The sequence below is a fragment of the Python bivittatus genome, unplaced genomic scaffold (assembly GCF_059951505.1).
Source record: "Python bivittatus isolate LINGU-HERP-01145 unplaced genomic scaffold, Pbiv_v1 ctg000700_np1212, whole genome shotgun sequence".
NCBI classification, from domain to species: Eukaryota; Metazoa; Chordata; class Lepidosauria; order Squamata; family Pythonidae; genus Python; species Python bivittatus.
In genome coordinates this window covers 48,810,147-48,831,807 of record NW_028277098.1, presented here as the reverse complement: position 1 = coordinate 48,831,807, position 21,661 = coordinate 48,810,147, and positions in this window count along the sequence as shown.

Here is a 21,661-nt window from a genome sequence, read left to right as displayed (position 1 = left end):
TATCATAATCCTTGTTAAATAATAGTGATGTGTGTGCTAATTACAAAGAAAAGAAGAAGCAGCATCGCTTAATATTAACTTCCAGCTTTGCTTATAGGAAAACTATTTACTTCCCATGACTTCTCCTTAGTATCAGGAAGAGGTTTTAAATATTTGCAGCTTTGCAGGAAGAATAGTTGATACTTTGCTGCAGACCACCTATGATCTTGTGCACTAAGAGTATAAGAAGCTCCCAAGCTTAGTTTATTATGTTATAAATTTGGCCCTCTTCTCCACACTTTTCACCATCACCATCTTCTTTCTCTGCCTATGTTTTGTTTAATATATGTTTCGGTGAAGATTTCTAAGAGATTTAAGAGCCAGTTTACTGCAGTGTGGTTTTTAGCTTCTGCACACATTCTCTTTGCAATTCTTAAAGTCAAATCCCCTTTGAGTCACACTCATGTTTTGGTGATTTCATGGGCCCAGTTTTCTTGGGAACACCTTATGGTTCCCTTCTACAGAGATGCTTCTTCAGCTTCCCAGTCCCACCTACAGCTCTGTTATTCCCCCAAGGTCTCCCGCAAAGGATTAATCAGCTGCTGAGTTTCTAAGCCCGCACAAGGTCTGCCAGCTGCTGCCAGCTGTTGAGGCTCAGAAGTCTCAGACCTGCACTACAATGGGAACACCATAGATTGGCTTGCTAACTCATGCCTCATCCACATTTGTGGTCTCAAGTCCTTTGATACTGATCAACTACTGACATTCAGAAGTACATTTTTAAATGAAATGACAAGCAGAACAGGTGACTTCAACACACCTATTTTGTTTTTATAACAAATCCCATCAGCCTTCCAAATTTCAGACCTGCCCACTCTGCTAATGTCCTGCATCATTATTATATTTGCTATGGCCTTGAGAGGCCGGCCAGCAGAAGTGGGTATATGTGTGTGTGAAGAAAGGTTACCAGATTCTGCTCAAAGCCATGCTCTCCATTATGGCTTAGTGCAAGAGGATATACATGATCAATAAATTCATAAAACATCTTTGGTATGAGTTATAATCTGCTCTGAGAGAGACTTTTGGAAGACTTTATCACTGTACCCAGGATGAAATGAGCTTATCAGAATTTAATGAGAACAGTATGTGTTCTCACAGGGAAAAATTATTTTAAAAGCCAATGTTTATTGAAAGATAATGTTTCTGTTCAATAGTTCTGTGATAAGGGGTTTAGAACAGCACAGGTATTATGACCATGCATTTATGTTCATGTTCTGCAATAATTCAAAGTATTGAATGAGAATACCACAATAAGGTTTTCTATATTCCGTTGACTCACCCAGTTTTGCCCTGAATGAAGTTTACAGTTAAAAATCATATTTATTCTCCACTGGCTTCCTCTAGTTGTGTTGGGCCATCATGCCCATCTGAGATGTCTGGAAGCAGTGGAGTCTGCTGGAGGGACAAGAGTAGTCAGACTGAGGAAAGTGGCATTGTGGTATTGTGACGCAAGCCACACCTTTTTTTAATTTGTATCATGATATTGCACATATGCACTAAATGGACACTATTTTCATTATTCTGATGAAAGCAGTGGGAGCCTGTGGTTGCTGCTGTTTGGAGGGTAGGCCTACCAAATCTGATTTGCAAAAATCTAGATGATCACAAGACAGCATAAGGGTGACAGAGAGAACTCAAACTCAAATACGTTGTTGCTGTCTTGTGGTCATCCAGAGATTTCCTGACCTGATACTATAGGCCTAGAAAAGGATGTTTTGCAGAACATTTCAACATTCTAAAGAAACCTTTGCAGCCGTAGGTCTCTGCTATTAAATCTTATTTTTGCTCCCCTTCTTCAGAAGCAAGGACGGACCAGTAGTTCTAGTGAATGCTGACATCCATCCCGCTAAGCCAAGGCCAAGCCACTCAGAAGTACAGCGTTTGACTTTGGCCAATGTCCTTACCTCCTGCTTCCACTGCATCTGAAACAGTAGAAAGCAGAAGGTCCTTTAAGAAAAGGATGCTTGCAAAGAAGGACATGGGTAGGACCTGGCCCTCCCAGGTGTTCCTTTCTCTCTTGACAGCACAGACCTGTCTCTGTTTATTCTAAGCCCCACTGGTTAATGAGGTTTACACAAAAACACAGCATGTGGAGACAACTAAGGTAATTAACACACCCTAACACACCTGCTAGCTCACTTCCACCTTTTTCCTGAGTTCTTGGTTCCTAAAAGCTGCTAAGCAAGAGCTTGCAATATGTGAGTCAAGAGTCAGAAGAGGAAGGCTGGGCCAAAAAGGCAAGCACAGCCTGCACAGTCATCTCTCTTCATCTTCAGCTGCTCCCAAATATTACACATTCAAGTCAAATATTACTCTGGAAGCCCAGTTACCTACTATTCCTCTGCAGCCAGGGTGAGAAATTGAAGGTTGGCAGCCTGAACAAGGGGCTCTAACAAATGGGGCCAGTGAGGCGGGCTGGCTTATCTGCAACAGTCGTAAAGCTTGTGCATTGACATCAGTGCAGACACGGGATACAGCAAGCAGAAGTTTGGAAACAATAAATAATGTATGATCAGACAAGAATGCACTTCCTTTTAATATTACTTCATTTGTAAAAAAGAAAAAGACCCTATTGTGACATTACAAAATTCAACACTGCTGTACAGGTGAAACTCGAAAAATTAGAATATTGTGCAAATGTTCATCTATGTCAGTATGGCAACTCAAAAGGTGAAACCAATATATGAGATAGACGCATTACATGCAAAGCGAGATATGTCAAGCCTTACTTTGGTATAATTGTGATGATTATGGCGTACAGCTTATGAAAACCCCAAATTCACAATCTCAGAAAATTAGAATATTACATGACATCAATAACACAAGGATTGGAAATAGAACAATATCGGACCTCTGCAAAGTATAAGCATGCATATGTACTCAGTACTTGGTTTGGGCCCCTTTTGCAGCAATGACTGCCGCAATGCGGCGTGGCATGGATGCTATCAGCCTGTGGCGCTGCTGAGGTGTTATGGAAGACCAGGATGCTTCAATAGCGGCCTTCAGCTCCGCTGCATTGTTCGGTCTCATGTCCCTCATCTTTCTCTTGGCAATGCCCCATAGATTCTCTATGGGGTTCAGGTCAGGCGAGTTTGCTGGCCAATCAAGCACAGTAATCCCATGGTCATTGAACCAGGTTTTGGTACTTTTGGCAGTGTGGGCAGGTGCCAAGTCCTGCTGGAAAATGAAGTCAGCATCCCCATAAAGCTTGTCCGCGGAAGGAAGCATGAAGTGCCCCAAAATCTCCTGGTAGACGGCTGCGTTGACCCTGGACTTAATGAAGCACAGTGGACCAACACCAGCAGATGACATGGCTCCCCAAATCAACACAGACTGTGGAAACTTCACACTGGACTTCAAGCATCCTGCATTGTGTGCCTCTCCATTCTTCCTCCAGACTCTGGGTCCTTGGTTCCCAAATGAGATGCAAAAGTTGCTCTCATCAGAAAAGAGGACTTTGGACTACTGGGCAACAGACTAGTTCTTTTTTTCTGTAGCCCAGGTAAGACGCTTCTGACGTTGTTTGTTGTTCAGGAGCGGCTTGACAAGAGGAATACGACATTTGAAGCCCATGTCCAGGATCAGTCTGTGTGTGGTGGCTCTTGATGCACTGACTCCAGCCTCAGTCCACTCCTTGTGAAAATCCCCAACACTTTTGAATGGCCTTTTCCTGACAATTCTCTCCAGGCTGCGGTCATCCCTGCTGCTTGTGCACCTTTTTCTACCACACTTTTCCCTTCCACATAACCTTCTATTGATGTGCTTTGATACAGCACTTTGGGAACATCCAACTTCTTTTGCAATTACCTTTTGGGGCTTTCCCTCCTTATGGAGGGTGTCAATGATGGTTTTCTGCACAACTGTCAGGTCAGCAGTCTTTCCCATGCTTGTGATTCCTACTGAACCAGCCTGAGAGACCATTTAAAGGCTCAGGAACCCTTTGCAGGTGTTATGGATTCATTAGCTGATTAGAGTGGGACACTTTGAGCCTAGAATATTGAACCTTTTCACACTATTCTAATTTTCTGAGATTGTGAATTTGGGGTTTTCATAAGCTGTACGCCATAATCATCACAATTATACCAAAGTAAGGCTTGACATATCTCGCTTTGCATGTAATGCATCTATCTCATATATTGGTTTCACCTTTTGAGTTGCCATACTGACATAAATGAACATTTGCACGATATTCTAATTTTGCGAGTTTCACCTGTATATTTGATACTTGCTCCTATTCCTAATGTTTATTGCAGGTTATGAAAGTTAGTTCCAATGTAACATGATTTGCAGATGTGAGATAAAAGTTCATATATGGTGTGAACCTGTAATGGAGTTTGCTCATGTTGTATCATCACAGCCATGAAGGTTTGTAAATAATAATTTATGGTTTAGTGCATTATTCAGCAGGCTATGATTTAGCAAATCATAGTGTGATAACTTTCATATGCAAGCATGCCATTAATAATTTGCAATTACAGTGCTTGCAGTGAAATGGGTTAATTTTGTCTTTGTCATGATGACAAAGGTCAAATGATCATTATTCATTTACCGAATTGCTAATTTAGCTTTACAGCCTTGTACTTTTTGGATTTCTTAAATAATCTTTGGCAGATCACTATGTTCTGCCTCAATTATCATTCTGTAAAATAGTGATATCTGATATGTTTGCAGTTTGATTGCTGATTTTATAACTCACATGTTACTGCTTTATTTGCTATTTTACTCCAGTTTTGAATTCATTGGTGAACCACTTGAGAAGTATATTGTTTTGCTGTGATGTGAACAAGTCAATTAAGTTTTAACTATGTTCAGACTGAATATGTAATTGAACTTTATTTAATTAAGTTCAGATACAATGTTGAGAAGATCTTGGAGGTTTTGAACGTGAATTATCGTTTGACTTGATTCGCAAATTGCAAAAACCTCCACAAAATACGCCTCATAAATTTCTTGAAAGCCCTGCTGAACTTTATTCATGAAACAGAAAAATCATCTCACTTGTATCAAGAATCCACATAAGGCCTATTGAATACATTGGGTTTATTATTAAACAAGAAAAAGTTACTAATTAAAAGAGCATAGCTGTAAACTGCGAGGACAACAAACACAACAGTACTTAAAAAAAAAGAAAATCTCAGTAGAGCCAGATTAATTCAGTTGATGTCCAGCAATCAAGTTGTGATTTAAACTTTAAAAAAAAAAGCATTTGTATGGAGGATTTATATTAACAAAACCTAAACTTGGTAACTTGAATGAATTCTGCATGCTTTACAGCTCTGTTGATCAGGAAGAGCAAGGTGTTATTAGAGCACTGAGGTTCTCCTTTTCTCTTGCTTGGGAAAGTCGGCTCCCCTTCCTTAGTGGCTGGGTTTCCACAGGCAGTGGTGCTCATGGCAGTGAGACTGGGAGGGAGTGTCAAAAGAGGCAAGGTGTTGGAGGTGGGGGGAGGTCACAATCCCTTCGTATGTGTGTACGGGGCAGTGCTTGGGTTGTTATGCTGAGTTCCACAGATACCGAGCTAAGTGAAAATGCTGATTGTTTCGCTTGGATTTAGCTTAATACATTAATACCGGCCTGTGAATCCAGCCAACTATGGCTTATTGAACAAAACATGGTTCAGATGATGGCTTTATCTGTATGGGAACCCAGTCATTATTGGACTATTGACATATTATCTTTGGCTTGTATATTACCAGTTAAGATTAGGGATGTCAGTTATGAATCAGGGCTTGTCAGTTTTTCTCAGTTCCTCATTTTATGCACATTTGTCAAGTTGTTTATTGAACTTGAGAGTAACTTCATATTAAAATGTGTTTTATTTACTCATTTCTCCAGACAACTAAATTTTTGTTTGCAACATGGTCTAATGTACACCTTTTTTGGAAATAATATCAATGCATTATATAGTTCCTTAATACTGTTTTTATATATTTAATATATGTTATTTAAATAATATATTTAAATGTATAATATATGTATATTATTAAATATATTCAATATAGTTTCTTAACAATAGTATTAATATAGACCTGTGAACCCAGCCAACTATGGCTTATTAAACAAAACATAGTTAAAATGGCTTTATCTATATAGGAACCCAATCATTATTTGACTATTGTTATATGATCTTTGACTTGTATACTATCAGGTAAGAGAGCCAGTTTGGTCTAGTGGTTAAGGCCCCAGGCTAGAAACCAGGAGACTGTGAGTTCTAGTCCCACCTTAGGCATGAAAGTTGGCTGGGTGACTTTGGGCCTGTCACTCTCTCTCAGCCCAACTTACCTCACAGGGTTGTTGTCATGGGGAAAATAGGAGGAGGAAGGAGTATTAGGTGTGTTTGCCACTTTGAATTCTTTATAAAAATAATAAAGGTGGGATTAATAAGGATTTCATAATTTTCAGGAATGCACACATTTTTGTACCTATATTTCCTGAATATAAGGTTGTTGTTTTTTTACTTGAACTGCACTGTAAAACTTCGATTTTTTAAAAAAAACTGAATTATTTTAAATGAGCTCTAAGTTTCAATTTATGTATTGGCTTAAAAAATACAAAATTCAATAGGCTTTAACTGAAATATAAACTAATTTTCTCCCATCCCTATCTTTGATAGCTATTTTAGGAAAGGAAAGTAGACTTTAACCTAGAAGAATCAGAATAGGATTAAATTTAAATGACTTCTTAAATTCAGTCATCTCCTCTTTTTTTATAACAGAATAAGACATGGATCTACTAAAGAATAAATGGAATTGAATTCCATTGAATTTACTCCCCCCAAAGTGTGTATAAGATCGCAATCTTAGTTTTTTCTTTATACAATCCTTGGTATAATAAAATAGCACTACATCCTTAGATACTTGCATGCCTGCAAGTGACATGGTTTCATCTAAATGTGATCAGGTACACCCACACAATCAAAATCCTGCCCTTTTATGCACACATGTGAAAGGGGTGAAGCTGCCTTGACTTTTTGATGTCCTCCCTTTGGCTGTATTGAGTGGGCCAGCCCTCCTTGTATTGCTCGATTGAATCATCCCATTCTTCATTTTGTGAGAAACAATCCTCAAGTTCCAAAGAACTGAGACAAAGATCCAATGAAGCAGCAAGGCATTTATTAAAAAAGTACGTTGTTGCAACAGCAGGTGTCCAGCAAGTAGGCACACCCCGTGATAAGATACATGCACTTTTTATTCCCTATTCCCGAGCGGAAAGACCCTCCTCCATTTCCCCATTGGTTGGGTACTCAGGAGTTTACAACCTATCCAATACGCCTAACACAACTCCTGGAAGTCCCGCCTTAGTTTACATCTCCCACTACTCAAATTTGAAGCCTCCCCCAGCCCATATTTATTTATTTCCTTTTATAGCAGTTTTTGGCATTAGCAGTGAGTGTGCTCAGTGATGTGGTTTCAGATCTAGTTCAACTATTGCCACAAAACTAGCTCAGGTTGGTTCTTCAGCTCCCTATTCAGAGTCTCCTTTAACCACCTGCACCAGTTTCCTACCACATTGCCACAGCCTTTATATGTTAGTTCTTTTACCTATTCTAAGCAAACTAGTGGAAAGCCATACTACTTTATGCTAAGAACCCCCTAAGCAATTGAGGACTAATAACTTGATTGTATCATTACATATGTTCTGCTTAGAAAAGCAGGGTCTGGAAGATCCCCTTTCACTACTAGTTGCTCATTATGGTTTATTTTAAAGCATATACTGTCGAATTAGTTTGCCTGCAAAAACATTTTGTCATCTCTCACAATTTTTATTTTATTGCTTCTATATTTCTTCACAACAGTCTTGTCAGAATTAGGTTATGTGAATGTGATTAACCCAGGTTGAATGGTATATTGACTTGGGTCTCTTCTGCAGCCCTAAACTGTTCCTCTAACCCAGTGTTTCTCAATCTCATAGCCTTTAAGATGTGTGGACTTCAGCTCCCAGAATTCCCCAGCCAGCCATGCTAGATGGGGAATTCTGGGAGTTGAAGTCCACACATCTTAAAGGCTCTAAGATTGAGAAACACTGCTCTAACTACTGCAGCATGATTATAATGAAGTATTTCCACAAATTCAATAGAGATTAAATTATTTAGTCAGATTAGCATTTCCCAATAGCAATTGGAAAATGACAAACTAAGAATTTGACATAAGGATAGGCACTCAGGTAGGTTCTTTCTTTATACAAGGTAAAATTTGTTTCCCCCAAATAAGAATGGGAGTGAAACCCAAGCATGTTAAGCATACAGTATTAGAACTTGTCATATATTAAATTGGTTCCTTTAAAAACAATGACGGGCTGCATTACAAAATAAAGGTTACAAAGCTTAGTATTAATCTTTTCAACATGCATTGAGGTACATAGGGGAACTGTGGAGAGAAACAATGTGGGTATTTTGCAATTTCACAGTACTGCGGATCCTTTTTCACAGAAGCACCAATGACTTGACCACATCTCACTTGTAAAAGATGTGCGTGCCACATTATCCTTCCTCTGTAGTCTATAACGTGATTCTAGCCACAGATAATGTATTTATGCTGACCAAAGGATTGAAGCGACACAGCAACCTTGTATTTTGTGTACATTCCTGGCTTGGTTGCTTAGATAGTTGCTATTCACTTCTCCAGCTTACTATCATATTTCTAAGCTAGAGGTGGTGGAAATGAGAGCCTCAATCAGCTTTGAGCAATATCCTATTGTGCAATGTTTCTTTAAGCTATTCAGAAAAAAAAATGAGCACACACATATACACCAAGTATAGAGAAGTCCAATATCTACACACTTGGATTCTTCCTGCAGCACTTCATTTATTAATTATTAATTATTAAAATAGAATATTAATTATTCTTTGAGTATGTACAAACAGTACTGCTATTAGTCACCTCAGAGTGTGGGAAGTAAAAGAGGTTGAACCTTTGGTACAGAAAGGCAAATATAATTCAACAGGTATAATCGAAACCTGGTGGAATGACTCACATGACTGGAATATATCAACCGAAGGATATAATTTGTTGAAAAGGAACAGAGGTAGTAGAAAGGGAGGAACAGTTGCACTATTTGTGAAAAAATGTCCATTCAACGATCCAAATGAGTGAGCTTAACAGAGCACCTGGATTAAAATAAGAGGGGAAACAGATAAAAGAAAGGTTGTTAGTGGTGTCTATTATTGCCTGCCCAAACAAGAAAAGATGTGGATGAATGCTTTCCAAACCACAGTAGCATGACATTTTAGTGATAGGAGACCTTTAATTATTCTTATATCTTTGAGGAAATCATCTCAGTCAAGTATAGAACTTCCAGGAAATTCTTGACTTGTCTTGCCAACAACTTTCTCCTTCAGATGATAGAAAAAGGCGCAGGAGGATCGGTTATCCTTGACTTGGTACTTATCAACAGGAAGATTTAATGTCATTGCAAACTGTATGAGGAAGTGCACGTGGCAGAACCTGAGGGAAAATAACCATACGTAATACTGACGTTACAGATTTTACGGGAACTTAAAGCAGATTTTACTATACTTAGAGCAGTGATAACTAGAAACCCACGGCAGGAGAAACTAATGGGAAATTGAGCTCAGGATAGGTGAAAGTTCCTAAAGGAGGAGATTCTAAAAGGACACTTACAAATCAACCCAATAAGGGAAGGAGAAAGGGGGGAGGGGGGAATGACAGCAGAAGCCAATAGGGTCACACCAAAAGCGTTGTGACAAGAAAATATAAAAGAATATGCCCAATGCAGGAAATGGAAAGAGGCCACAGTTCAAGGGTGTCCACAGGGTGTGGTCAGAAATGTCAAGATGGTGGCTGAAATGGTGCAATTGAACCTCTACTTTGTTATGCGCAGTGCACAACAGGCAGAGCTTCCATCACACTGTTGCAACCAGCATCTTGGCTCGTTTGACCACACCCCCCCCCACTTTATAAAAGAAGAATACAACCAGGTAGCCTAGAATTGTACAACTGGTATCGAAGAAGGGAAAGCTAACTCTAACAAGTGGGACTTCTTTAATTATGTTCGAAAGAAAAGGAAAAGAATCAATATACCAGCTGCTCAGTGAGTACTGTAAAATGATAACAGATAATGAAGAAAACATAGAATTATGCCTATCTTGGTGCAGTCTTTGCCAAGAAAAAAAAAATGTGTTTCATGAATAAATAGTGAGATGCAGGATGAAGGGCAGGAGTAAAGATAGAAAGATGCTCAGGAAATACCTATTCATTTTAAATGAACTGAAATCTCCAGGATCAGATGAATTGCATTTTAAGATACTGGAGGAACTAATGGATGGTCTTGCAAACTGCAGTATGGCCCAGCAGTGTGAAATTGTTGCAAAAAAGGGCAAATGCATCAACAGGGATCTGGAGAACTGGTGAAATGCCAGATCTGGAAAATAGCAACTTTTGTCCCTATCTTCAACAAGGAGAAAAAGGAAGACCAGCAAACTACAAGCCGATCAGTCTGACATCAATATCTGGGAAAATTCTAGAGCAGATTGTAAAGTGATCAATCAGTAAGCACCTCAAAAGCAATGGAGTAATTTCCAGAAGCCAAAACCAAATCTTGCCAGGCTAATTTTATCTCATTTTTTAAAAAATAATAATTTTTATTAAATTTTAAAAATTTAAAAATACAAAGATAAATACAAACTAAGAAAAATACAAAAAGTACAAACAAACAAATAAATAATGCAGAGAAAAAGAAAAAGAAATAAAGAGAGAAGAAAAAAGTTATATAAAGAAATGACTTGCCCCTTCATCAAGACACGTACATACAATTTCAATAACTTATCACTTTAACATTTCAACAAAAGATCTCTTCTTCCCATATTTCATCTCTTATCCATAAACAAATTATAAAGCCTTGTCATTCGGTCCTAATCAGTGAAAGTCCATTAAGAGTTACCAGAAATAACAACACATATATTTTAACCTAATCAGATAAATCAGTTTCATATTCCTTTCCTTTTAACACAGTAACTTATCATTTTCTCTAAAAAAGCAACAAAAAATATTCTTCCCATACCTTATCTCTTAGCTATAAACAAATCCTTAAAGCCTTGTCATTCGGACCTAGTCAAGAAAAATCCATTAAGAGCTACCAGAAAGAACATTTTAAGAATCCTGATGTTTAATCCCTTCAAATAATGTCCCATGTTGATTTCTTATTTTCTCTTTGTCTCCTCTCAGAAACTCCTTCACAAGTTTAACACATGCCCAAAATAACAACATCTATATTTTAATCTTAATCAAATGAGCCAATTTTGTAATACTTTCCTTTCTTTTTAACACCATAGCTTATCACTTTCTCTGAAAATACAAAAAAGAAAAAAATCTTCCCATATCTTATCTATAGACAAATCTTTAAAGCCTCGTCATTCAGTTCTGGTTGAGAAAAACCCATTAAAAGCTACTAGAAAGAACATGATATATATATTTTAACTGTGATCAAATAAACCAACTTCATATTCCTTCTTTTTGTTTCTAAAAATCTTGATGTTTATTCCCTTTAAATAGTGTCCCAAAAGCTGATTTCTTTTTCTTTTCTTTTTCTTTTCTCAGGAACTCCTTCATGAATGTAACACGTCTCTTTTGTAAGTCCAAGATAAGAAAGCTGTCCAAGTCACTCTTCTGATTTATTATTTGTGTGTCCCTTTTAATTATTAAGACATCAGCCAGTCTCATTTGTAAATCCAGTGTAACATCTTTTTCCATATCATTCTTGTAACTTGCCATTTTTAAATTTAGATCCAAAACAGCCTGATTCTTAGTTGTATCCTCTTCTATCTCCTCTTTTAAATCCATTTTTATGGTAACAGACAATCTTAAGAGAAATTTTTGAGTGCATTGTTCCCAAATATTCTTAAAATCTCCCAAAGTTAAAATACTTTTCTCCATTTTGTATTAATGGGTCTCTTCTCCTTTAATTATAATCTTTAGTTCTTTCTAGTTGCCTCTAGTGTCCAGCCTTCAAAGTCTCCTGTTATCATGTTTTACTCTAATCTACATTTTCCCATGGGAAGATTTTTTAGAGTGAAAAATCTTCAGATATTTTTAATAGGATTTTAAACAACCCACAGGAAGGATTCTTATAATTAATTTCAAAATCTTATTTCCAATCCATCTGGCCCCTTAGTCCATTTATAACTTTCCAAAATCAATGTTGTAATCACCTTTTGCTGTTTATTTTTTAATTTTTTTTAAAGTCTTTAAACTTACAAGAAACTTCTTTTGCTGAGGATTGAAGGAGAATCACCTGGTGTGATGAAACCTGTTGTTCTGAAGCTTCTTAATATCCAAAAAGCAGTTAACAATTTCCAGAAGTGATTAAGAAAGGAAGTGGGCAAACCCAGTTTCCGTTTGAAGGTGCCAAACCATGGCTTGGGCAAAGCTGACTTTTCCTCAGCTTCCAGAGCTCTAAAACCTGCCAGAGACTGCTGTTTACAGTCTCCTCATGGGGAGCCTCTGTATGGAGCACTTACAGGTGATCCCAGGCCCTTCCCTTTATCCAGAGAGGAATTTCAAGGTGCCGATCCATTTGCTGGCTCCTTGTTCCACCACAGTTGTCAGCTCCACTAAAAGCAGAGCCATCTTTAGTCCGCCATTGCTTCCCCGGAAGCTCCTTATCTCATGTTTTGATCAGGTAACTTCTGTAATAGATTGTGGAAATTCTGTAGATGTCATATAACTCAAGTTCAGGAAAGTATTTGACAAAGTATCCCATGATGTGCTGATTAGCAAACAAAGCTGAGCTGGGTGGCATGACAATTAAGTAAGCTGTCTAGAGTCACTTATATAGTGAGACGGGCAGGCAGTGACTAAATTTGAAATATAAATAACTATATAAATAAATATACATTTGATTAATAAATAAATAAATAAGTAGATGCATAGCTGACTAAAACTGTATTCCAAGAGTGCTTGTTATTAGAGAGAGTACTGAGAGATATGTGTCCTCTACTGCTCAATATTTTTATTAATCATTTGAATGAACAGAGTGAATGCTCATCAAATTTGCAGATGACACAAAATTAAATCAGTAAGCTAATATTCTAGAACAGAGTTTCTCAACCTCAGCAACTTTAAGCTGATTGGGGAATCCTGGGAGTTAACGTCCACACATCTTAAAGTTGTTGAGGTTGAGAAACACTGCCCTAACAGTCAGAAATAATATTTTAAATTCTCTTAATACATTAAAGAAATGGAAATGGAAATAACAAAATGAGAGTTAATAGAGACGAGGGCAAAATTCTTTGCTTGGAAAGGTCAGAACAGGTGATACTTGTCTTGGGAATAGTCCTTGTGAAAAAGGACCTAGAAGTGTAATTGACTGCAAACTGAGTTATGACCCAGCAGTGTGAAATTGTTGCAAAAAGGGTAAATGCATCAACAGAACTTTTCCAAATCACAGGAAATAGTATCTCCATCTTATTCTGCTTTGGTCAGATCCCATCTTGAGCACTGTATCCTTTAAGAAGGCTTCGGGAAAATTGGAGCAGGTTCAGAGAACTGTAATGAAGATGATCGGGGGACTAGAAACTAACTCCTATGAAGACAGATTGAAGGAGCTGAGGAAAAGATACTGGTAGGACCTGATACCACACTTCAAATACCTGAAAAGATATCACAGAGAAGAAGGTTTAAGACTTGTTCTTTCCCATTACAGAATGCAGGATATGGAATAATGGGATTAAGTTACAGCTTCAAATTGTATGTTAGAAAAATCATCCAGCAATAAGAACAGTTTGACAGTGGCACCTATTACTTAGGGAAATAGTGGGATCCCCTTCATTGGATGTGTTCAAGGGGAGGCTACATACCCATATGTCTGAGATGCTTTAATTTAGATTCCTACACTGAGCTGGGAGTGGACGTGAGAGCCTTAAAGGACCCCTTCCAACTTTCTGATTCTATGATTCATGGTTGTATAACAGTATTATCTTTTACAGAGAAATGTACTTTACTGCCTATCAAAGTCCAGGAAATCAAATCCAATTGATCTATATTTGCACTAGAGAAGAAAACAGAACCATTTTTTAAAAAATCAGCAGGCTTGGTAAAGTATGACTTCCATTTATCAATTTATTATTCCATCATGACCTTGTGATTAAAGCTCCCCAAACACATTGAATTCAGTAATATTTCAACTCACTTTAATACATTTTAATAAGACATTCCAATTGCTAGTTTGCAGATAGAACCCACGTTTTACAAAATCAGTGTCAGTGCTTTTAGGAGCAGGCTGAGATGCAGAAAGGATCTGGGTTTATGCACTGAGCTAAGCCCAGATAGCTGAATTCAGATAAGCCACTAAGAACCAAATAAACCATATTATGTCTTTCTACAGAGAATGACCAACTAAGAATTGGAGTAAAATGCAAGAATATTAAGATTGGAAACATTAGAACTTGTCATACATCAAGCAGTTGCTTTAAGAACATTGATAGGCTATGTTATGGTAAGTGTGCTGTTGAAGGTACATGTTCAAAAGGGAGTAAGACCTTTTTCAAATAAAATCTTAATACTGTCATGTTTCCCAGTGTGAGAGCCAATACCTGCTTTCTAGCACCAGATATTATTAGCTGAAAAATCAGTAGTGACTTGCCTGTAAAAAAAAAAAAGAGCATGAAACTTTTGGCAGCTAGGTGTCATCTGTTATAAATATGCTGTCACCTAGAACCTTCCAAGAATAAAAGCTGGAAGTAGTAGTAGTAGTAGTAGTAGTAGTAGTAGTAGTAGTAAAACTTGCAGTAAAACCTGGGCACATCTGCAAAAATACTTATATGCAACTGATAATTCTGAAGTTAAATATATTGTTATGCGTTTCCCTTAAGCCTTGGAAGTACAACCTGTGGCCCTTTCAAAGCCTTGGGTCCCCTCCAAAGGTTTGCTGCCCAACTGTAATGGATAATCTATCTGAAGGTGAAGATTACTAAATTTATGGATTGTTTAGTCGTTAAGTCGTGTCCGACTCTTCGTGACCCCATGAACCATATTGCGCCAGGCCTTCCTGTCCTTCACTGCCTCCCTGAGTTTGCTCAGTTTCATGCTCATTGCTTCAGTGATGCTATCTAACCGTCTCATCCTCTGCCGTCCTCTTCTCCTTTTGCCTTCAATCTTTCCCAGCATCAGGGTCTTCTCCAAAGAGATCTCTCTTCGCATTAGGTGACCAAAGTATCTGAGCTTGAGCTTCATTATCGATCCTTCCAATGAGCAATCAGGGTTGATTTCCTTTAAGATTGACTGGTTTGACCTCCTAGCAGTCCAGGGGACTCTCAAGAGTCTTCTCCAGCACCACAGTTCAAAGGCATCAATTCTTCGGCGCTCAGCCTTCTTTATGGTCCAGCTCTCACAGCCATACATTACTACTGGAAAAACCATAGCTTTGACTATGCGGATCTTTGTCGGCAAGGTGACGTCTCTGCTTTTTAATATGCTATCTAGGCTTGCCATAGCTTTCCTCCCAAGGAGCAAGCGTCTTTTAATTTCATGGCTGCAGTCTCCGTCTGCGGTGATCTTGGAGCCCAAATAAATGAAGTCTGTTACTGCTTCCATTTCTACCCCTTCTATTTGCCAGGAATTGATGGGTCCAGATGCCATGATCTTAGTTTTTTTAATGTTGAGTTTCAAGCCAGCTTTTGCACTCTCCTCTTTCACCCTCATCAAGAGGCTCTTGAGTTCTTCTTTACTTTCTGCCATTAGGGTGGTATCGTCCGCATATCTGAGGTTGTTGATGATTCTCCCTGCAATCTTAATTCCGGCTTGTGATTCTTCCAGCCTGGCATTTCTCATGATGTACTCTGCATATAGGTTAAATAAGCAGGGTGACAGTATACAGCCTTGTCGTACACCTTTCCCTATTTTGAACCAATTGGTTGTTCCATGACCAGTTCTAACTGTTGCTTCTTGTCCCGCATACAGATTTCTCAGGAGACAGGTAAGGTGGTCTGGTACTCCCATCTCTTTAAGAATTTGCCACAGTTTGTTGTGATCGACACAATCAAAGGCTTTTGCATAGTCAATGAAGCAGAAGTAGATATTTTTCTGGAACTCTCGTGCCTTCTCCATGATCCAGCGAATGTTGGCGATTTGATCTCTAGTTCCTCTGCCTCTTCGAAACCCAGCTTGTACATCCGGTAGTTCTCGGTTCATGTATTGCTGAAGCCTAGCTTGTAGGATTTTGAGCATAACCTTGCTAGCATGTGAAATGAGTGCAATTGTGCGATAGTTTGAGCATTCTTTGGCATTGCCCTTCTTTGGAATTGGAACATAAACTGACCTTTTCCAATCCCGTCGCCACTGTTGCGTTTTCCAAACTTGCTGGCATATTGAGTGCAGCACTTTAACACCATCATCTTTTAGTATTTTAAATAACTCAGCTGGAATCCTGTCATCTCCACTAGCTTTGTTGTTAGCAATGCTTCCTAAGGCCCACTTGACTTCACTCTCTAGGATGTCTGGCTCAAGGTCAGTGACCACACCAGTATGGATATCGGGGACATTAAGATCTTTCTTGTATAGTTCTTCTGTGTATTCTTGCCACCTCTTCTTAATCTCTTCTGCTTCTGTTAGGTCCCTGCCTTTTTTGTCCTTTATCATGCCCATCTTTGCACTAAACATTCCTTTCATATCTCCAATTTTCTTGTAGAGATCTCTAGTCTTCCCCATTCTATTGTTTTCCTCGATTTCTTTGCATTATTCATTTAAGAAGGCCTTCTTATCTCTCCTTGCTGTTCTCTGGAAATCTGCATTCAGTTGCTTATATCTTTCCCTTTCACCCTTGCTTTTCACATTCCTTCTTTCCACAGCTATTTGTAAAACCTCATCAGACAGCCATTTTGCTTTCTTGCATTTCTTTTTCTTTGGGATGGTTTTAGTTGCTGCCTCCTGTACAATGTTACGGACCTCCGTCCATAGTTCTTCAGGCACTCTGTCTACCAAATCTAATCCTCTAAATCTATTCATCACCTTCACTGTGTACTCACAAGGAATATGATCTAAGTCATACCTGAGTGGTCTAGTGGTTTTCCCTACATTCTTCAATTTAAGCCTAAATTTTGCAGTAAGAAGCTCATGATCTGAGCCACAGTCAGCTCCTGGTCTTGTTTTTGCTGTCTGTATAGAGCTTCTCCATCTTTGGCTGCAAAGTATATAATCAATCTGGTTTCGGTATTGACCATCTGGTGATGTCCATGTGTAGAGTCGTCTCTTGTGTTGTTGGAAAAGAGTGTTTGCTATGACTAGCTTGTTCTCTTGACAGAACTCTATTAGCCTTTGCCCTGCTTCATTTTGTACTCCAAGGCCAAACTTGCCTGTTATTCCGATTACTCCTTGACTTCCTACTTTAGCATTCCAATCCCCTATGATGAAAAGGACATCTTTTTTGGTGCTAGTTCTAGAAGGTGTTGTAGGTCTTCATAGAAGCGGTCAACCTCAGCTTCTTCAGCATCAGTGGTTGGGGCATAGACTTGGATGACTGTGATCTTGAATGGTTTGCCTTGGATACGCACTGAGATCATTCTGTCGTTTTTGAGGTTGTATCCCATTACTGCCTTTCCCACTCTCTTATTGACTATGAGTGCAACTCCATTTCTTCTAAGGGTTTCTTGCCCACAGTAGTAGATATAATGGTCACCCGAATTAAATTCACCCATTCCCGTCCATTTCAGTTCGCTGATTCTCAAGATGTCGATGTTCAGTCTTGTCATCTCATGTTTGACCACATCCAGCTTGCCTTGGTTCATAGATCTTACATTCCAGGTACCTATACAATATTGTTCTTTACAGCATCGGACCTTCTTTTCGCTTCCAGATACATCCACAGCTGAACGTCCTTTTGGCTTTGGCCCAGCCGCTTCACTCTTTCTGGAGCTACTTGGAATTGCCCTCCGCTCTTCCCCAGTAGCATATTGGACACCTTCCGACCTGAGGGGCTCATCTTCCGGCGTCATATCTTTTAGCCTTTTAACATTGTCCATGGGGTTTTCTTGGCAAGGATACTGGAGTGGGTTGCCATTTCCTTCTCCAGTGGACCACATTTTGTCAGAACTCTCTGTCATGACCTGTCCGTCTTGGGTGGCCCTGCACGGTATAGCTCATGGCTTCACTGAGTTACGCAAGCCCCTTCGCCACGACAAGGCAGTGATCCATGAAGGGGAATTTATGGATAGTGATCCAATTATCTACATTAATTCATTTAAACTGAATCAAATTTAGCTTTATTCCTTCCCACTTGGTTAGGTAAACATTCTTAACAGTCAGTCTGCCTTTCCTGAGAACAGGTGGGTAGGCTATCTTTATAAGCCATTAGTACAAAGAGTAAAACCTTCCTCATGCAGTAATCTAGTGTGGTACAAATAAAGGAAATGCAATTTCAGATTGCATCAATTAAATTGTCCATCATGGAAAATAATTGTTCTACCTTATTTTGTCTTGGTCAGACACTACCTTCAATGTTGTGTCCAGGTCCAACGGCTATGCTTTAAGCTGGATCCAGACAAACTGGAACCAAATTCAGAGGAGACCAATGCCTCTCTCAAGAAGACAACACCAAGGGCAATTTGGATCTATGCACTAAGTGGTGTTGGATTTAATGGCCCACATGGCTTTTTCTGATTCTACAATTCCATGTAGGGATGTTATCTAAATACAGCAACAAATGGCTCACCTTCTGGTTCATTGCCCCCAAGGTGACGTGACTGAGTGAGAGGAAGAAGTGCAGCTGCTATGGCAGTTTCTGGATTGGAGGTGACGACACAGTGAAGTATCAACAAGTGTCTCTGTGCTTTCTTCAGCTACATGGTGGGGCTGTTCAGAGACAAAAGGCAGCTCTGGCATCCTGCCACCAGCAGCAGCATTAGAAAAAGGCTGTGGGAGAAAGAGAGGGAACAGTAGCTGCTGCTGCTGTCATCCCCCATTGAACAGCCAATGCTGAGTCTCCCAATTACTCTGCTGGAGGAGACCCCAGAAGGAGGAAGAGAAGGAGGGTGCTAGCTGCTGCTGCAGCAGTCAGCACAATAGCAGTGGAGACCATGTGGGCTACTTGGGTGGTTCCCAAACTTTTCACTTCCTCTCCATCAGGGTTTCCACTGGCAGTGTAGTAGATCTGGGCACTCTCCACAACAGCAGGTGGAGTCCTTGGGAAAAAAAATGTTAACTGGTTCTGGTAAACCAGAATGAAATGGCTAACTAACACCTCTGATCAAAACCTTGACAAGGTCTTCCTGACTTACAAATCCCTTGAAGAACATTCCTTCTTATAATGCAGTTATTCAGCTTTTAGATGAATCAAGTTGCTGGTTGCAAATCCTGTCATTCCCTCTGCTCATGAAAAGCACTGAAAATGAAGGGAACTCACAATGCAATATTCAGATGTCACACCAAAACATGGTTTAACCTGCTTTATGCTACTTACTAAATCATAATGGTTTAGGAATCATCCATCACAATATATTTTTATAATCTTTCATATTTCAGAGCCAGTGTGGTACAATGGTTAAAGTGTTGGACTTGAAGCCCTGCAACTCAGGTTCTACTCTACTCAGGTATGGGAGTCACCCTGGGCTAGTTACTCATGAGTTGTTGTGGGGAAGAATAGGATGAGGGGCCAGTATGTATGCTACCTTAAACTCCCATACAAAGGTGGGATATAAATCAAATGAATATATTCATATTACTAGACAGCTACTCTCTAACTGTAAATGTTTCTCTGAAAGAATTCCAAGAGACGTCTCTGCTAATTCAAGCTTCCTTGCAGACATTTCTCTACATTATTTTTGCATATTATTTTGAGAAGATTTAGCTAGCTACAATTGACCAACCACATACTATGCTTGTTTTTGTTGTGCTTCCTTTGGTACTGCTTAGTGTAGTTCATTTAGTTTGTACAGTGGTACCTCAGGATACGAATGCCTCTGCTTACGAATTTTTCGAGATACGACCAGCTCTGGCCCCAAAAACTTACCTCGACTTGCGACCAAATCGAGTTGCGACCAGAGTCACAGAACAGATTAAATTCGTAACCCGAGGTACCATTGTAGTTTCTTTGAGCCTTGTGCTTAAGTAAACTGCACATTTATATTAACATCAAATACAAACCCATCTGAGTCATGTCCATCAAATACTTCAGCTGGCAACTAATAGGTTAGGTTACACTGCTGTGGTCCACAGAGGGAGAATTCAGGATTACAGACCACACCACTGTCACTTTCTGCAAAAATAAGTCAACTAATAAGAACTACAAGCGTTATGCCCTTGTCATGTTTAATATGGTAGCAGCCATCTTATCCAGATATCAGTTGCGCCCTTAGCTGTTCTCATAGCGTCATGAATGTACAAGCCGTTGAGTTTCTACTTCTTATCTTTCAGCTGCTAGTGCTACTGTTGACTTTTCATATATGTTTGCATGAGTTACAGTTTAATAGCACAGTGCTGCAAGTGAACATGTAATAGGAAAATATTAGTAAAGAACATATCCTTTGCAACTGTGAAACTGGGGGATGTACAGAATGAGTTGCCTAATCTCACCAACCCAGTAAGACATGAATGACGCTTACACCCTATTGAAATCCAGTGAAATCAAAGAATGGGAAAATCCAAAGGAAGCACTCTTTTACACAGAGGGTATTTAACATGCAAAATATGCTGTCATGGCTCCATTGATGACCATCAGTTTGAGAGGTTTCAAAAGGAAAGTAACAGGTTCATGAAGGTTATGAGTCATGATGGTTCATGGGCAATGATTATAAGGCATGATAGTTTTATATTACCTCCATTATGATAGGCAGCCTGTTTCTCTGTCTCAGTTGTATATCGACAGAAGTGGGAAGTATGCTTATGTCTGATAGGCCCATGAGATATTTTAGTATGAACAAATTCTTTCATGTGATGCATCTGTTTCACTATGCAGTTCTATGGCTCTTCAAGGATCATGGCTATACAGGTGAAACTCGCAAAATTAGAATATCGTGCAAATGTTCATTTATGTCAGTATGGCAACTCAAAAGGTGAAACCAATATATGAGATAGATGCATTACATGCAAAGCGAGATATGTCAAGCCTTACTTTGGTATAATTGTGATGATTATGGCGTACAGCTTATGAAAACCCCAAATTCACAATCTCAGAAAATTAGAATAGTGTGAAAAGGTTCAATATTCTAGGCTCAAAGTGTCCCACTCTAATCAGCTAATGAATCCATAACACCTGCAAAGGGTTCCTGAGCCTTTAAATGGTCTCTCAGGCTGGTTCAGTAGGAATCACAAGCATGGGAAAGACTGCTGACCTGACAGTTGTGCAGAAAACCATCATTGACACCCTCCATAAGGAGGGAAAGCCCCAAAAGGTAATTGCAAAAGAAGTTGGATGTTCCCAAAGTGCTGTATCAAAGCACATCAATAGAAGGTTATGTGGAAGGGAAAAGTGTGGTAGAAAAAGGTGCACAAGCAGCAGGGATGACCGCAGCCTGGAGAGAATTGTCAGGAAAAGGCCATTCAAAAGTGTTGGGGATTTTCACAAGGAGTGGACTGAGGCTGGAGTCAGTGCATCAAGAGCCACCACACACAGACTGATCCTGGACATGGGCTTCAAATGTCGTATTCCTCTTGTCAAGCCGCTCCTGAACAACAAA